Raw genomic sequence first — 19,359 nt, 5'->3', positions numbered from 1 at the left:
TGGCAATTGCAGCATAAAATAAATGAAAAATTTATCAGATGGACGTGAAGTCAGCATTCCTTAATGACTACTTGGAAGAAGAAGTCTATATTGAACAACCACCTGGATATAGCAAACAAGGACAAGAAGACAAAGTTTATCGCTTAAAGAAAGATTTATATAGACTGAAGCAGGCTCTGAGAGCATGGAACACAAGAATAGATGAATACTTTCAGAAGAACAGGTTCATGAAAAGCCCATACGAGCATGCTCTATATACGAAGAAAAATGAAGTTGGTGACATCATGATCGTGTGCTTATATGTGGATGATATGATTTTTACAGGAAACAATCCAGGTTGATTTTAAAAAAGCTATGATTAAAGAATTTGAAATGACGAATATACTAAAGAATTTGAAATGATGGATATTGGTGAAATGTCATACATTCTTGGAGTCGAAGTAAAACAAATGAAAGATGGTACATTTGTGTCTCAAAAGAAGTATGCAGAACAAATTTTAAGCAAAATTTAATATGAAAGATTGCAAGCCAGTAGCCACGCCAGCAGAACCAGGCATGAAATTAAGTGTTTATTCATCCAGAGAGCCAGTAAATTCAACATTATTTAAAAGTATCATTGGAAGTTTAAGGTACTTGACTATCACGCAGCCAGACATCATGTACGCAGTGGGAATAGTTAGCAGATACGTGGAGAAGCCAAAACAAGATCACCTAATTGCAGCAAAGAGAATTTTGAGATACATCAAAGGTACGATGGATCAGGGTTTATTCTATACACACTCACAAAGTTCAAAATTGGTTGGCTATTCAGATAGCAATTATGGTGGTGACTTGGATGATCGCAAAAGCACATCCGGATATTTATTCCATATTGGTTCCACAACATTTTCATGGTCATCGAAAAAGTAACAAACAGTAGCCCTCTCAACATGTGAAGCAGAATACATGGTTGTTGCAACATGTACGTGTCAAGCAATTTGGTTGAAGAATATTATGGGTGAATTATCTATTATACAAGAAGGTCTAATTACAATTTATGTTGACAACAAGTCCACAATATCTCTTGTAAAAAATCCAGTGTCTCATAGTTTAAGCAAGCATATTAATACAAAGTATCATTTTATTCGAGAGCAAGTGAAAAAAGAAAATGTGGAGTTAGTTTACTGCAAAACAGAAGATCAATTGGTGAACATTTTTACGAAGCCATTGAAAGCAGACATATTCCATAAACTCAAAGAAAAGCTTGGAGTGAAAAGTTCGGTTTGAGGGGGAGTATTAGAAAACAAATCAATTTTTCAAAGTCAAAAATTACAGCCAAAGAATTTCTATCAAAATTGGCCGGCAGAAATGATAAAGTTTATCAAGCTAGAAATTTTATGAAAAGACAAGGATGATGGCAGCAGCTTTAAAAGTTTTACACGGCAAAGAAATTAGCTTGCAAGGTGGATAGCAAGTTGTTAAGAAATTGGTTTGCAACTTGGCTTATTGGCATGTACAATGGATAAGTATTATCATTTATGATATACCTAAGGGATAAAGCAATCATTAAGGCGGTAAACTATGTATATATATATATATATGTATGTTTAGTTCATGTGTGAGTGCTAGAAAATGTTAGTGAGTTTGAGAGAAAAAAAAAAGTGTTGTGAGTTATAGGAGGAAAAACTAGCAGCAGCTAGTATAGAGAGAAAAAAAAAGAGAGTTTGTATTGTGTTTATTTGTGTAAAATAAAAAGATAGTATTTTATTTATTTTTATTACACTTCCAACAGTTTCACAGGGACTATGGAAACTTGTGCTATTAGTGAAGAAGGGATCACCGATATCCCATTTATTTTTTGCTAATGATCTTGTTCTTTTTGCGGAGGCTTTTTTAGATCAAATGCGAGTTATTTTGCCCTTTTTTGGGGCACAAGATCAGTGCAAAAAAAAAAATTTATTTTTCTAAAAATGTGGCAATGCCTACCCATGTTACTATCAATGAAGAGAATGATTATACGGTGGTTAAAGATTTAGGGAAGTATTTGGGATGCCTTTGCTATAAAAGAGTTACAAATGCAACTTCCCAATACCTGATTGAGAATATGCGATAAAAGTTATATGGTTGGAAGGCACGAAACCTCTCTCTTGCGGGTAGAATTACAATGGCCAAAGTTGTTTTAGCAGTTATACCAATTTATGTGATGCAGTCGATAGTGGTTCCAAAAGGTATTTGTTTGGGAATGGAAAATAAAATGATTCGGAATTTTATATAGAAGAGAAAAATTAGTCTTGTCAATTGGAAAGGGATATGTCTACCCGTTGAGTAGGAGTATGGGGTTTAAAAAGAAGTTTCAAAATGGTGCTTTTCTTATGAAATTGAGGTATAATTTAATGAGAAAGGATTGTATGAAATTATGATTTCATATTATTTCTATCCCTTTTCAATAAAAGAATGACAAATTAGATTTTTCCTCCTGATTTTAAACAGTTTTAGTTAAATTTAAATTTTTTCACGAGAAAAAAGCTGAAAGTAAAAAAAAATATAATTTGTCATTCTTCTAAAGGAAAGAAATAAGGATGACGTGGAATAAAAAATATAATTTATTATTTTTCTATGAGAAAAAAATAAAAATGACGTGGAATTAGAGTTTTATACAAACCTTCTCATAATTTAATAGACCAGCAGGATCGGGTTCAAGTGATGCGCACAAAATCTATGTACGAAGTCATGGCCTCCAATTTGGAGAGGGATTGCAAATGTTTGAGACGTGGTTCGGAATGGACTGACTTGGAGCATAGGCAATGGCAATAGTGTAGATTTTTGGCGTGACCCATGGATTATGGAGATTAGCCCCTTAATCAATCAAAGGTAGAAGCCAGACGAGATTCCCGCTCAAAGAGTAGCTATTGAACAGATGGTCAACTCAAGTGGATATTGGAATTGGGGACTGTTTGCGCGACTGTTACCTCAAGTCAGTTTTGGCTAGAATCGCTAGCCAAAGGCCACCTCTCGCTTGGGATGTTGATGATTTCCTTGGTCGGCGTTGGAACAAAGGGAGGGGTTTTACTTCGAGATCAGCTTATGATGCTTTGCTGGATCTGAATGGGGAACCGACTGACCCGAAATGGAGCAAGCTTTGGAGGTTCAAGGGCCCTCAAAGAATTAAAACATTTATTTGGCTCGCGGCTTCGGGTAGTTTGCTGACAAATGTAAACCGGATGGGGAGGCTCATGACGGATAGTGGGCTGTGTCAATTATGTGGTGAAGATGATGAAGACATCGACCATGTGCTTCGGGGATGCTATCCGACAGCCTTTTGAAGTGGTCTTATGGAAGCTGGTAAATTGAATGAGTTCCTTACCATGAATATTGAGGATTGGATCTTCACAAATGTGCTTGATCCATTACATTTTGTAGAGCTCGATAATGATTGGGACACTAGATTTGGGTTTTTACTATGGCTATTATGGTAGAAAAGGAATGATTTTGTGGAATGGGAACCAATTTTGCGGCAAGCAAATCGGTTAACAATGGAGACCAATAGGGCGCGAGCTAGCCAGGTAATTGGTACTGCTACTAAATCGAGAATTCAGTCACTTGTTTGCTGGGAAAAACCGAGAATGGGTGGATCAAGGTTAACAAGGATGGCGCAAGGAAATTTGCAACGGGTGCAGCTGCAGCGGAAGGGGTGTTTCGAGACAGTAATGATCACTGGGTAATGGGTTTTGCTATGAATATTGGCACGTGTATGGCTAAGGAAGTAGAACTTTGGGGAGCCTTGGAGGGGTTGCAACAAGCAAGGACGATGATCGGGCGATCGACTAAGATCAGATGGATAATTCACAGGCAATATCTCTGCGGTCCAAAGGGAAGGGTTTGAATCACTTTTTTGGATAAGATCATGGAACATAGTATTTGGATACCATCATTGTCTCTCTTGCCTCGAGTCAAATTTTAATTTCAAAATTAAAGATTTTTGAAATTCAAGCTTAGTTTGTTAATATGCTCAAATAGCAAGTTTTACTATTAAAAACAATAAAAATATTTTTATTTAAATTTAATTATGAAATATATAAATATTAGTATGATTTTTAAACCGTAAAATAAATTGGACAGAAGTTAAAAAAATATAAATTCAAGCCTTAGTTAAAGTCAATTGGGTCATGTAGTCTACTTAATCCATAAATACTTTTACTTCTTACTAATCACTATGTCGCGCCTACTTTAATTTCACATTTCTGTAAAATATATACACAAATCGTTTTCGGATTATAATTAGAACCCCCTTTTTTTGGACCAATCTCACATCGATGACTCAACCCCTTCCACCTATAGGTAATTTTAAACAAGTTTCCTTTGAAGTAGATACCTGAATCCCAAGTATGATCTGTAATAATCTATCTTCTGGAGTATACGATGTTTCTTTCTCCACCTAAGGCGTTAATTTATCTATTAAAATATCGCCCATCTCAACTCAAGATCCCAGCATCACAATTTCATTTTTGTCTAAATTTCAAAGTAAATGAGCTTCTAAGTGCAATATTTCATTAGTGATTCTTTCAGGATCTTAACTTATCATATGAGTCTGAATTTCATATTTTTCCTATGTGAAAAAAAGTATAAATATACTCATATACTAGACGCTAGCTCCTGTAAAATTTGAAGCTTCAATTAAATGTTGCAATTCTTTTTTAAGTTTAGCCATATATTATTATCTAATACAACTTTAATCACCATTTACAAATATGCTTTTCCTAATTTATGGATGAGTCATACACATTTAAATGATGATAATTAGTTTATTGAAATAAAAAATAAAAGAAAAAAGATTTTCACTCCCATCCACTTTAGACCGGGAAAGAATTCCTCCCCTTGCAAAAAAGGGTTCACATTTATAGCTTTACATTTGGATGATCTCGTTTACATTTGTGAGAGATTTTGGACTAAATCTGAATGGGCTGTTTCGAACGAGGATTAGGTGACAAATACGACCTTTTGTGTCCCTCATCATAAAGTTCCAACACTTGATTAATTAATTAAATTTGTCAAAAAAGTGATTATTCTCTCCTACATGTTTAAACCCCATTTTTTAATATTTTATTTGTTGATTTTAGATGTTTGAATGTTTTCGAGTAAGTGGAGGCGAAATGAGCAAAGTCCATCACCATAAAGCCGAAAGAGTTGATCTAGTTAAAGGCCAAATTATTATTCTTCAAAGAAAAAAGATAAAAAAGTAAGCAGTTCAACACTAAAATAATAAAATTACAACTTCCAATTATCTATATCTATAATATTATTTAAGATTTTGATTGAGTTAATTTCATCTTTAACTAGGTTTCAACTCAATTGTCACTGTTTTTCTTAATACAATGTCTAGAACTACTTATAGCATCTTCTCAACTCATAAATAAAAAGATAATGCGTTTCAGTGCACTTAAATTCATGTCATCCTGAATAATACTTATACCAATAAAATTAAAACTGAATCTACACTAACCTAACAAAACAAATTAATACAACTCAACTTGTATTTGATTTAACTCCAACTTAAATCGAGGTCAATCTTACTAGTGACTAAAGTCTATGAGTTAATATTCGCTCACCAACATTTTATTGTTAATTCCTTTCTTTCCAACATATTGACTTATTCATATGTTTCATATCGCTAAGTCAAAAACGTGATTTTTACGTTTTCAAAAACCCACCATTTTCAACTCCCTCAAATTTTATTACTCTTTTCAACTTTGCAATTTTACAAAGGTCAAATATGCGATTGGGTCCCAAAATCCCCCCCACACCACCTTTTTATATATATACATGTGTAACTCTATTGTAACCCATATATCTCAAATTTTGAACCAAATTGAAAGAGAAGAAAAATGGGTTCTAACAATATGATCCAAGTTATTAATCTCCTTTTCATCTTCATATTTTTTCTATTGCTCTCAAATTCTTTGCATGTTGAGGGCTCAAGGTTCTTAAAAGATCATCAAGGGGTTCCATCTTCTTCTTTTTCTTCGATTTCCTATATAAAGCGCTTTAGTATAAGCATAGCTTACTCCGGTCCTAGCCGTCGTGGAGCTGGTCATTGACTGATGCCGATGTGTTTCGTGTTAAACATTATTTTCCCATCACCAAGGTCATTGGGTCACAAGGTTCAGTCAAGTAGCTAGCTTTTAATATTTGATGAAGGAGATCATATGAGGTAACCCTAGCAGCCATGTTCATGCATGCGCTAAGGACTCAGCACCTTCATGATGGTGTGTGTGTGTGTGTGTTTTGTCCTAAGAAAGGGCAAGTCATAGAGTTGAATTTTTTTGGTTTTTTGTTTAAATTTCTTTTAGCATTTTTTCTATGCTTGCTACAAGATATAAATATGTAATATATTTAATGTTTATGTAATGTAAATGATTTTTTTATCAGACAAATGAATGTAGTGCTTGAATTTCTATTCCTCTCTTACTTAATTTTGGATTGCCCATATTATGATCGCTTATATAAATACAAATTATTACTTCTTGCTGCCTAAGATTGATTGAGGATTATCAATATTGAAGCTCCAATATTTTATCAATGAATTATTTGTACTGTAGATGATTATATATATATATATATATATATTTAATTAATCATTCTCCATACTATAATTTTTTTTTTACTCTTTAGCCTAGTTGATATTGTTGCAATTGTAGCAACCAGAAAAGTTTAAGTTCAAACGTATTTTTCTTTCAATTTAAATGTTGGGGAGAGATTCTAAGTAAAAAAAAGACATTACATAAAAAATTATTTTACACATTATTTATTTATTTAATGAATCATTTATTCAAATTTAAACATGAAAAAATATATACACGTACATATTAAAAATAAATAAATTATAAAAAGTAAAAAGATAGATAATATGTTATGTCGATTAATTTATTTGGTTAAAAGATGAGAAAATAGAAAAAAAATTGTTTGATAAAGTTGAAAAATGAAAGGATATAAAATGAATTTATCTTTTAAAATGCATAATCTTATAAACATGTACGCTTAACATACATTTCTTCACCCATCGTTACAACTAAAAAAATATATAGATTAAAGCGTGATTAAATACATATTACTCTTTTGGGGTTTTTTCAATTCGCCTCAAACGCTTTGAATGTTGAGGCTGAAGGTTCTTAAAAGATCATCAAAGGGCTTCTTCTTCTTCTTTTTCGATTTCAGATATAAAGGGCTCTAGTATAAACATAGCTTACTCCGCTCCTAGCTGCTGCGGAGCCGACCATTGGCGGAAGCTGACATCTTTCGTGTTAAAAACTATTTTCCCATCACAAAGTCATTGGGTCACAAGGTTCAATGAAGTAGCTAAGTTTTTAGTATTGATGAAGGGGATCATATTAGGTAACCTAGCAGCCAAGTTCATGCATGCCCTAAGGACTAAGCACCTTCATAATGGTGTATTTTTTTTTATCCTAAGAGGGCAAGTCATAGAGTTGAAAAAAAATTGTTTAACTTTTTTCCATGCTTGCAACACGATGTATATATAGGTAAAATTTCGTGAAAGTCCCTATATTAAGAGTTAAATTGTATTTTACCCCTCTATTAAAATAGACAAATTAATCCATGTGCATTAAATAAAAGAGTAAATCGGTCTTTTTTATTAAAAATTTCATTCATTTGTACTATTAAAAACTGGTATGACTAACGGAATAACCAGACAAGGACACACGACATTCCATATGTACCTCATGTTGATCTACAAAGACCAATTTTTAACGGAATAATATTATGTTGTTGGTTTACTTATTGATGCTAAAGATTGATCCAAGATTTATCAATATTAAACGTCTAATACTTTATCAATGAATTATACGTGTGAATCAGCAAAGACCACCTTGCAAGGCTAAATACTCCTTGGTGACTGATAGCGAAGTAGTACCGTAAGGGAAGGGTGGAAAGAATCCCTATTGGGGAGTGAAATAGAACATGAAACCGTAAGCTCCCAAGCAATGGGAGAAGCCCAGGGCTCTGACTACATGCCTGTTGAAGAATGAGCCGACGACTCATAGGTAGTGGCTTGGTTAATGAAACCCACTGAAGCCGTAGCGAAAGCAAGACGTGAGTTCAAGCACGATTCTCCAATTTAAGGGTATGGGGTTTTATGGATAGCACTAGAAATCATATAAAAAAAACTTACATTTCTCTTATTTTAATCTAATTATAAATTTCATCCCTCTACTTTATAGAAATTGAGAAATCAGTCCATCTACTTATTGAAAAAATTAATCCAATAAGATAATATCGTTTACTTGAAATCATTAGCTAGAAAATCATCAAATCAATAAGGTCAGCCACTTGATAATAGAGTTGATTTTTGTTTTTTTCAAATGTCTTTCCATGCTTGCTACAAGATGTATATTACGTAATGTAAATGGATTTTTTATCGAATGTAATGTTTGAATTTCTAATCCTCCTAATGTTGGATTTTTTATCTTAATATATTATGATGATTTGCACAAATATTAAGATATTCATTTCTCAATCTTGCACACATATATAAATACAAATTATATCAAGCACATGTCACGCATGTGTAGATAATCAATACTATTTTTGAAATCGTAAACGTATGCAATCATTTTTTTATCATATTGTGTTGTCAAGGGTACCTTATTATAATAAGTTCATACAAGTTAGTACCACTATGTCACTTAAATATTTAATAATAGTTAATGTAACATTCTTATACATAATTTTTTTATAATTAAAATTCAATTGTTTATTTTGGTGTTTATATATAAGGTATGATAATAAATTTAGTCCTCAATCTTTATATATTTATTCAATTTGACTCCTATTCTATTAGAAAATTTTAAAATTAATAAGGCTAAAGAGTCAAAAGGCCTTAGTAAAAATCTAAAAAACCAATTAAACCCTTTTAAATTATAAACAAAATTTATAAAAAAATTTAATTTTTTATTAAAACATAATAATAATGACCTAACAATTTTTTTCAAAATCACCATTAGATTTAATGGGTTAATATTGTTTTCTTTTAATAAGAATTTTATAAATTTAAAATTATTATAACTTTTTTATAAATTTTGTTAATAATTTTATGGGTTTTTAATAATTTTAAAATTTTAAAAGGGCTTAATTAATTTTTTTTAATTTTGTTACCAAGGCCTTTTGACTCTTTAGCCTTTTAAGTTAAAAAGCTTTCCAATTTATTTTCAATAAAATAGTAGGGTCAAATTAAATAAATGTATAAAGGTTGAGGGTTAAATTTGTTATTATACCTTATATATACATCAAATTTTAATGGTAGGTTGTTTTGCTCACTCATCTAACATAAACTTGATCATGAGCTAGGTCCCCCGAAAAGTGGGAGGATTTGGGCAAAAATATTGGTCCGAAAAATGGGCCTAGGCAAAAAAATAAGGCTCATTAATTTAGAAAATGAACTGGGCTTCAGATAAGCTTTTTACACTGTTTTGTTGTCATTTCACTATTATATTGCTACTATTTTGTTGTTATTGTTTAGAGATTATATAACTCTTGTTTTATTGTTAATTTTGCTATTATTTTAGAGGCATTTGCTTGTTAAATTGCACCTATCTTAATGTTATTTAAGTATAAAAATTTTTTAATTTATTTTTAATTTGTTGGGAAACATTTATTTTAATGTTTTTAGTGTATTTGATGTATTATATTTTTAAAATTTATTTATATATCAAAAATAATATAAAAAATTTAATACGGGCAAAACAAGCTCGGGTTTTAGCTTTTTTTTATTATCTGGGATGGGACAAAAATTTAGGCCCAATTTTCGGGTCGAGCCTGAGCCTATCAAACAAGCTTGAATTTTTGTTACAGCCCAACTCAGTTCAGCCCATGATCACCTCTAATCTAACGTACATGGGCTAATTTGTCCTTTTTTCTATAGAGGGACTAAAATGTAATCTATGATATAGTATAGGGGGTTTTGTGGTACTTTTACCCTCAATTGGTGTCGTTGTTGTTGCAACTACAAGGAAGATGTTGGTTCTAAGTCTATTTAAACATGTATTATCCCTTTTTATGAAAGCATGCAAGTATTATTTTTTGATTTAAGGGTTGGAGGGGTTTGTGAGCAATGGTAGGAATTGTATAAAAAAAGGTTAAATAATTTTTTTGGTCTTGAACTTGGTCATTTTTTTTTCACATTGAGGCTTGAACTTTTTTTTGTCCAAGTTAGGCCTTGAACTTAGCAATTGTTTCCACATTGGGGCTTACACTTTTTTTTTCCAAGTTAGTGCTTGAAAAGCTTAGAGTTCAGGCCTAATATGGGAACAATTATAAAGTTCAGGCCCCAATATGGGAACAATTGTCAAGTCTAAGGACTAATTTGGACAAAATAGGTTTAAACCCTAATATGAAAATAGTTGTCTAGTTGCCCAATGTGGGAACAATTTTTAAGTTTAGGGCCTAACTTGGACAAAAAAAAAGTTTAAACCCCAATGTGAAAAAAATTATCAAGTTTAGACCCAAATAATGATTTAACTCTTAGCAAACTTACATATCTCTTATTTTGATCTAATTATGAGTTTCATCCCCTGCTTTATAAAACTTGAGAAGTTAGCCCATCCATTTTAATTTTTCAAAATTTAATCTTTGTACTTGATGACACGAAGAAATTAGTCTAATAGGGTAATTCTGTTAAATTTTACTTTTAAATCATTGATTTGGAAATAATCAACTGAATAACTTAAATACAAGAAATTAGTAAAAATAAAGTAGCCTAGCAATTTATATGCAACAAATTAGCGAAAATAACCATTCAAATTCACGTGTTTGTTAATAACTTGACTAACGTCACAATTTTCATGAAATATGAGTATCAAATTTTAAAAATTAAAATATATAAATTAACTTCTCAATTTTGTACTTTGAAAAAATTTACAATTGGACTCATTTATTTTCTCTCTCTTTTTTTTTTTCATTCCAATTTGGATAATTATTTTATCACTAAGCATTATAAAACAATCATCTTTATTATTTTCTCTTTTATTTTTTTGGTGAATTACAAGATGAGGGCAAAGTTCTAACAGCATCGCAACTAACATGACTCGAACCCAAACTACACCTAAAGCGATGAACACTCTAATCATCAAACTAATACACGGGTTCATTATTTTCTCTTCTTAATACACCCATTTTCCACACTTCGGGCTCATCTATTTCCATCTTTTCATTTTACCAAAAACACCTTTTTAAGTTTAAACTCTACATTCAAAGTCATAATTTTGACTTTTGAATTATTTGTGTAGTTTAATAATTTTTTTTCTTCTTTAAAAGAAATGACCCATTTAATAAAACTTCTACTTTCTATCTTTTATACAAAATTAGAATGGAAATTATAATAATAATAATAATAACAATAATAATAATAATAATAATAATAATAATAATAATAAAACTTATGAAATGGAGTCTAAACTAAATCTTCCTTTGAATTGAACGTGATTTCTTTTTTGCTTTGGTCAAAATACCTTAATTATATACACCCAATAAGAAGTAAGAACACTCTACTATTTATATATTTCTAATAGTTGCTGCCTGGAATGGTTTTCTTTGAATTTCAACACTTCTTTTATATAATAATTAGTATAGTTTCTACCCACGTTCCGTGTTAAGATAATTATTTTTCGGTTTAAGGGTATAAAAGGTTCTTAAAATTTTTTCAAAAGAAACAATTAAGTCACTGCTTTTTTTTCTGCATTTAATTGGGTACTTAAATTTTTAAAATGTATTAAAAAAAGTCATTTGACCGTTAATTTTAACAGTTGACCCTTAAAATTAACTGTCCCTAATTTTGATATTTGTCAGGTGTCATGTAAGGATGGTCCTAATTTTGATATTTAAGGGCTTTAATAATTTGTATCACAAGTCAATAAGATAGGGGCAATTTTAGAGGGGCTTGGCTTCCCTCAAATGGAATAATTACCTTTTAGTCTCTCTAATAAATGATAAAATTAAAAATATTTTATATAAAATTATACTTTAATCCTTCAAAATAAAAAGATTTTATTTAGTCCTTTTAAAAGTGATTAAATCATAAATTATCACAAAAAATTAATTTAATTTCGACTCCTAATTTTTTTGACCAATTTAATTTAAAATGATTTATTTTTTATAAATAATAAATACTACAATGAGGGTTTTTTATTTTATATAAAATTTATAAAATATTAATTTAAACATGAAATAAGTTTAAAATAATACTCAGAGGATTTAAATATAAGACACATTGGTATCTAAAACTCATTCTTACCCTTTCAAGTAAAGCTTCATTTAAATATATATTTCTTGAAACATTCTTTCTTGTTTGCTTTTTCTTTGAAAAGAATAATAAGATGCATTAAAATATTTGGGATGATTACTGCTTCCACACCAACACCCAACAACTTTTCCCTTTTAATATATATAAGATGGTTAAACAATTTACTGTACTAAATGTAATTTCACATTTATTATTTAGATTTTAATTAAATAATGCATTTTTAAAAATTAATTTCTATGATCAATTAGCTAAAATGTTTAAGAGGATAAGAAAAAACTTAATTTTTATATTCAAGTTATAATTTTTAGTTCGTGTGTAAATGGAATGAATGGTTAATAAATTTGTTTGTAAATTTAAGTGTAACAATATATATATAATATATATTTTAATTTTAATTTTTTATTGAATTGGTGTTACGGGTTAATCGGATATTAATTAGATTAAAATTATTGAAATATCTTTTGATATACAAAATAAGTTATACTATTATGAAGGTGTTTCTTCTGTCTTTTTTTTTTTGTTTTAAATAAAATCAATAAAAATATCACTTATAATAAAATTTAAATCCTTAACATTAACAAGTATAAAACATTAACTTTACCACTTCAATTAAAATTTTGTTATATAACTATAAAAAAAATATATAAGAACCCGACTCGAGATCTGACCAGATTATTTAACTTGAAATATCCATAGTTTAAGTAACATCAAGCACTTCATTTAAGGGGGCTTCTTCTCTATTTTCTAGATCAGAACACTATCTCTTCCATCTTGACCTCTAATTTTAACCTTTATTGATATAGTGTATCAATAAATTTTATTTTAATTTTTATAAAAAAATAATAAATATTGGCAAAAAAAAAATGAATTCAAGAGCTCACATCATGTTATATTGATTATCCCAAAACTTGAATTGATTAAAAAAAAAGTCAGAAATATCAAGAAAGACTTGGTATAAAATGACTATCATCGAGCACTATTCAAATTTCAAAGTCAACTCTTTTATTTTCGCCCTTTTTTTGTTTTAAAAATTGAGAAAAAAAAAGAATAGGAAAACAAGAATAAAGGGGTGGGAACAACATATATTATAAAATATATTTGGGTCTTCAGTGATCTATGATAAACAAACGACTATAATACAAGTGGACCGACCAACATACCATACATAGCAGCTTTTTTTGGGGGGTTAAAAATATATTGCAGTTTGATAAATTTTAAATTTTATACTTAAAAAAAGTTAAAAAATTTTTTATTTAAAAATTCAGTACAATTATTAAAAACGTAAATATTTTTTGTTAACATTTGTCAATTTAATATGTTTATTAGACTGTTTTCTTGTGATGAGGCATATGATTAATAAAAATAAATATGTTAAATTGATAAATTTTTATGGAAACTACCAACGATAGTAATGATTTGATTAGAATTTTTTTTAACTTTTAAAGTACATAGACTAAGTCTCAAATTTTATCAAAATATAAGAACTAACGTCATATTTTAACCTTTTTTTTCAGTTGCATACCATACTAGCTTTACTAAATGCAGCTTTGATTTAAATGGTAAAATTGAGGGTTTTTTACCTCAATATTATAAAAAAAAAATTTATACACCAAAATAGATTGTCAGCTAGATTAATTACGAAAATGATATGTTTTTTTAGGTCGTGCCTATCTGACAGGCACAACTGATTTTTTTAATATTAAATTTTTTTTGTTTAAAAAATTATTATTATATATATATTTTTTATTTTTCGGGTTAGTATACAACCCGTGTATATGGAAGCATACATACATGTTGTGCCTACCTGACAGTAGAGGTGTGCATGGGCCGGGCTACCCGGCCAGCCCGAAGGCCCGCCCGAAAAATAGGAGGGTTTGGGTGAAAATATAGGCCCGAAATATGGGTTTGGGCACAAAAATGAGGCCCGTTTAGAAAATGGGCCGGGTTGGGGTAAATTTTTTTGGCCCGGGCTCGGGTAAATTTTTTTGGCCCGGGCCCGGCCCGAATTATATAATAAATATATTTTTATTTTTAATTATATTTATATTTTAATTTTAATTTTAATATAATCAATTTTATTATATATTTTCAATTTGTGTATTGTTTTAAGAATTGTTTTAATATATTTTTATTTGTTTCTTGTTTTAATATTTGTTTTAAATGTATTTGATTATTTAATATATTTTAAAATTTTTTATTTAATAAAATAAGTTAAAAAATTTAATATGGGCCGGGCCGGGTCGGGCTCGGGCTTAACAATTTTATTTCGAACCGGGCTTGGGCAAATTTTTAGGCCCATATTTCGGGTCGGGCCTGGCCCGGGCCTAGAAAATGGGCCTGAAATTTTTGTGGGTTCTGGCGAACCCGACCTGCCCGCCCTACCTATGCACACCTCTACCTGACAGGCTCAACTAGTTGAGCCTATCTGACAGGCACGACTAGTTGTACCTTCTTGGTAGGCACAACTAGTGGGGCCCACATGCTTAATTTTTCCCTATATATTCCCCCGAAAATCAGATGAAGAACATACAGAAAATTTAGCAGCAAAATAGAAGTAAGAAGAGAGTGAGAAGAAGGAAAGAAAAGAAAGCAAGAAGAAGGATAAGGTATTTTAATTTATTTATTTTAAATAGAATCTAGAATTTTGTTAGAAATTTTATTATTTAAAAGTTTGTTAGATTAATAATTTTGTTAGCTTCGAATGAAAAATTTTGCATTAAAATTTTATGTAACTTTTTGCTATTCAAAACTATTTTGAGAATTTTGAAATTTTTTAATGATCTAGTATTGAATATGGAGAATCAGTTTTTCGTATGCGTTTATTTTGATGGAGAAATATTGACAACAAGTGTAGGATGTATATTTGAATGTCGCAAACAAGTAGCAATGAGATTCAATAGAAATATCTCTTTTGATGATATGAAGGAAAAAATTAGTGAAAAAATTTATAAACGTTGTGGGAGAAGGATCTCGAAACTTTTCTACAAGTTCCCAGTTTCGACGGATCCCATAAAATTCACTGAAATGGAACTTGTAGACGATGAAAACGTGGAGACAATGGTCTCTTTATTGTGGGACTTGGAGCAATCAAAATGCACCGATTCAGTTATTTGCTGAGTTAGCTGGTGTGGAGGAAACTGAAGATGCCACTTCATTAGGTGAAGAAGATGGAGTTCAAGAACCGTGTATGGTGGTTTCGGTATCATACGTTGGTAGTCAATCAACTATACATGGGATCGACATTGATCTTAATGCTGCACTCGAGACTGCTGTGGTTGGTGATGATGTATACCATAGTAGTGATCCTTCTGATCATGAAGCCGATAGTGAAAGTAATCCCGACGTGGATGAGGTCCCGGATGATATTGACGATGAAGGCGTGAATGAGGAAGTAAATGTTAATGCGTCTTCAGTAGGGAACCGGATTCGTCGTATTGTGATACATAATAATCCTGGGGTACACATGTCTCAGATAGACCCCGATGCGGCGCATGTAACCGAGTTCCCAGAGTACCCTGAAATATAATCTGCTCATCGGATGGCCGTATATTCTGATCCTGAGGAGTTGTTCGTGGGCCAGAGATTCGAAAATAAGGAAGAGTGTGTATTTGCCATTAAACGGTATAGTATGAATATATCAGTAGACTATAAAGTCATTGTATCTAAACCAACATTATATATTGGAGAGTGTTGGAAGTCAGCGGAAGGCTACAATTGCCGGATACGAGCTGTATTTATCCAAAAGTCGCAGATGTGGGAGATACGAAAATTTGTTGGGCCTCACACATGCACTTCATCACGTATGATAGAAGATCATCGAAAACTTGATTCCAAAACTATCATTACGTGCATCATGCCAATGGTTGAAGACATGCTGACCATTAAGGTTTCGATACTGATTGCCGAAATACAGGCACGATTTCAGTATCGAGTGTCATACCGGAAGGCATGGATAGCTAAACAGATGGCAATGGAGCAATTGTACGGAGATTTCGATGCATCATATAATGAGTTTGTAATATCCTGATTTTGGGCCTAGTCGGAATAGTGGTTTCGTGACCACAAAATCCGAGATAGAAATAATTATTTTATGATTATTTTAAGGTCTATGATATGATTGCATGATTGTGTGAAAATTTCGTGAAGAAATTTTATGCATAAAGTGCTTAATTTGAAATTTGGGACTAAATTGAATAAATTGCAAAACTTGTGTTCTAGAAGTATTTTGCATAAAATTGAATTAGATTATTAATTAGAGGTCCTTAAAGAGTAATTTTACCAATTTCTAAGTCTATGGACAAAATTGGACATGGATGGAATTTTGGAAAGTTTAGTAGTAAGGGCATTTTGGTCATTTAGGGTAAAATGAATTAAAATACAAGATTAAAAGCCAATTTTGCTCATCTTCAACCCCATGGCGAATATAGCAAGGAGAAACCATGGCTAGGGTTTTCAAGCTTCCAAGCTCGATTAGCAAGGAAAACCGAAATTCGGGCTAAAATGGGGAAAATACCAAGTTGTGGACGAAATGGTAAAATAGCCATTTTCGCATACGAGGTAAGTTCATGTGTAAATAATGTAGCATAATTGTTATTTTAAGTTATTGATATTAATTATGTGTTATGCTGAATTTCATTATGAAATGTATGCTTTGTGGTTAATTTCAAATAATGTGTAAATTATGTGAGCTACTTGTTAAATATAATTGTTACCGAGTATTGATTTCGGCATTCTACGGAAGACGGCAAGAATAAGTGTTCGAGGAAAAAGCCCGTTTGAGCCTTAGGAATAGATTAGGATACAAGTGACATGTCACTAGGATGGTTGAGCATCCGAACTCGTTGAGTTGAGTCCGAGTTCATTTATGGATGCGAATGTCCGAACTCGTTGAGTTGAGTCCGAGTTCATTTATGGATGCGAATGTCCGAACTCGTTGAGTTGAGTCCGAGTTCGTGAGATGTAACTAGGCATCCGAACTCGTTGAGTTGAGTCCGAGTTCACTTATGGATGCGAACGCCTGAGCTCGTTGAGTTGAGTCCGAGTTCACTTATGGGCGGGTTACATGGTAGCTTGGCTACATATGTGGCACTTATGTGCAAGTTATCCATGTATCCGAATTATATTCCGATGTGTTCAACGGGTAAAGTTCTACTCAAATGGAGGAATACTCAAGATGAAAGGGACGTATTGGTAAGTGTTGTGAAATGGATACTTTGAACAGGTATGTACTTAACCCTCGGGTTGAAAACTCGATATAACAACAATATGGTAAGATGATAAATGAAAAGGTGATATGAATGTCTTGGTGATGATTATGCAAATGATGTTTTATGTTTGCTTATATGGTTATGTTACTTGCTATTTGTATGTGAGCTTACTAAGCATTTATGCTTACTCTCTCTTTTCATTCCTTGTAGTGTTGACAAGCCAGCTCGAAATCGGAAGCGGTCGGAGGCACGCTCACACTATCCGTATACCATCTTGGCATAATGGCTTGTATATTTTGAGTATGGCATGTATAGCATTATAATCATTTTGTATATATGGTCTTATGATATGGTTATTGAGTGGTATGGAAATAGAAATGCTTGGTAATGATTAGCCATTGGAATGGCTAATCATGATCATATTTGGTATTATGTATGTCAAATTGCTAGCTAATCCATGGAAACCATGAAATAGGTAAAATTTACCATAAAATAGATTCAGACAACAGCAGTGACGTGAGTTTGAAAAATCACTAAAAATAGTAGAAATGGAATTAAATAATGAATAAGTTATGGAATCGAAGCTTGATGAGTCTATTTTCATATGGAATAAGCGAAACAGGTATATGAGCTATATTTTATGAGATGTTTAAATTTTTGTGAAACAGGGCCAGAGCGATTTCTGGATCCCCTGTTCTGACTTTGGAAATTCACCATAAATTTTACAAAGATAATTAGAAATCACGCTTTATATGTACAGATTCCTTATTGAGTCTAGTTTTATTAGAGACAAACGGAATAGTCATTGAAGCTCTGTACAGATAGATATCTGATTCGTAATACACAGAGGTCAGAGTAGTTGAACCCTGAAACAGGGGAGACTTTAACTAATAAACTGTACTAATTGGCCCAACCAAAAATTCTAGAAAAAAATTAGTAGATATATATATGAGTCTCGTTTCAGGAAAAATTTACGAAATTGGATTTCGAGTTTCGTAACTCGAGATATGATTTTTAAAGCGACTGTGATGCAGTTAGCCAGCTTGTCTGGAAATTTTAAAATGAATTGTATGAGCTGTTTAATTAATGAATTAAGTCCGTTAACACCTCGTGTTCAACTCTGGCAACGGTATCGGGTATGGGGTGTTACATTTAGTGGTATCAGAGCAGGTTTAGTCGGTTCTCGGACTATCCTAGCATGTGTAAAAGTTTAGCTATACATGCCACTGATCTGTGATAGTGTGATGTCTTCCGACGCGTATAAGTACCGTCTTATTTAGACAGGGTACTCTCCAACCGAGCTGCGCCAACCATGTTCAATGTTAAGTAAAGGTATTTAAGTAAAATTATGATTATGATAAGTCTCGGTTCAGAAAAGTATGAATAAAGGTTTATGATACATATGTGATAATATGTGAGATGAAAGTTCATGTTGTGATAAATATTCATATTTGCTTAATGCTCATATGATGTAGTGTATGTGGCTTACTTGATAAGATGAACGGAATAAATAAAAAGTAGTAGAGGTATGAATAAAGGTCATAATATCATAATACGAATGAAAATGTCCTTGTCTTGATTGGACGTTGAATGTTGATGAATGTTAATGATATACAAATTTTATGAGATAAAGGATTATAATGAAATGAACTTATCTATGTTAAATTGTTGGACTGAATTATATGATTGTAATGATATGTACATGATGATGCACGAAATGAAAGTTGTGATTGTGATGCAAATATCTATGTTTGTTTGGCCTTATATAATGCCATGAGCATGAATTAATTTAATTAATTGAATGGATAAGTAAAGCTGTCTAGAAAACATAGAACGTATGCATAAGTATATTGTCTAAATGGG

Source organism: Gossypium arboreum, chromosome 3 (assembly GCF_025698485.1).
Source record: "Gossypium arboreum isolate Shixiya-1 chromosome 3, ASM2569848v2, whole genome shotgun sequence".
In the NCBI taxonomy this organism is placed as follows: Eukaryota; Viridiplantae; Streptophyta; class Magnoliopsida; order Malvales; family Malvaceae; genus Gossypium; species Gossypium arboreum.
The sequence above is the reverse complement of the archived record's forward strand: the minus strand, read 5'-3'. Positions refer to the sequence as shown.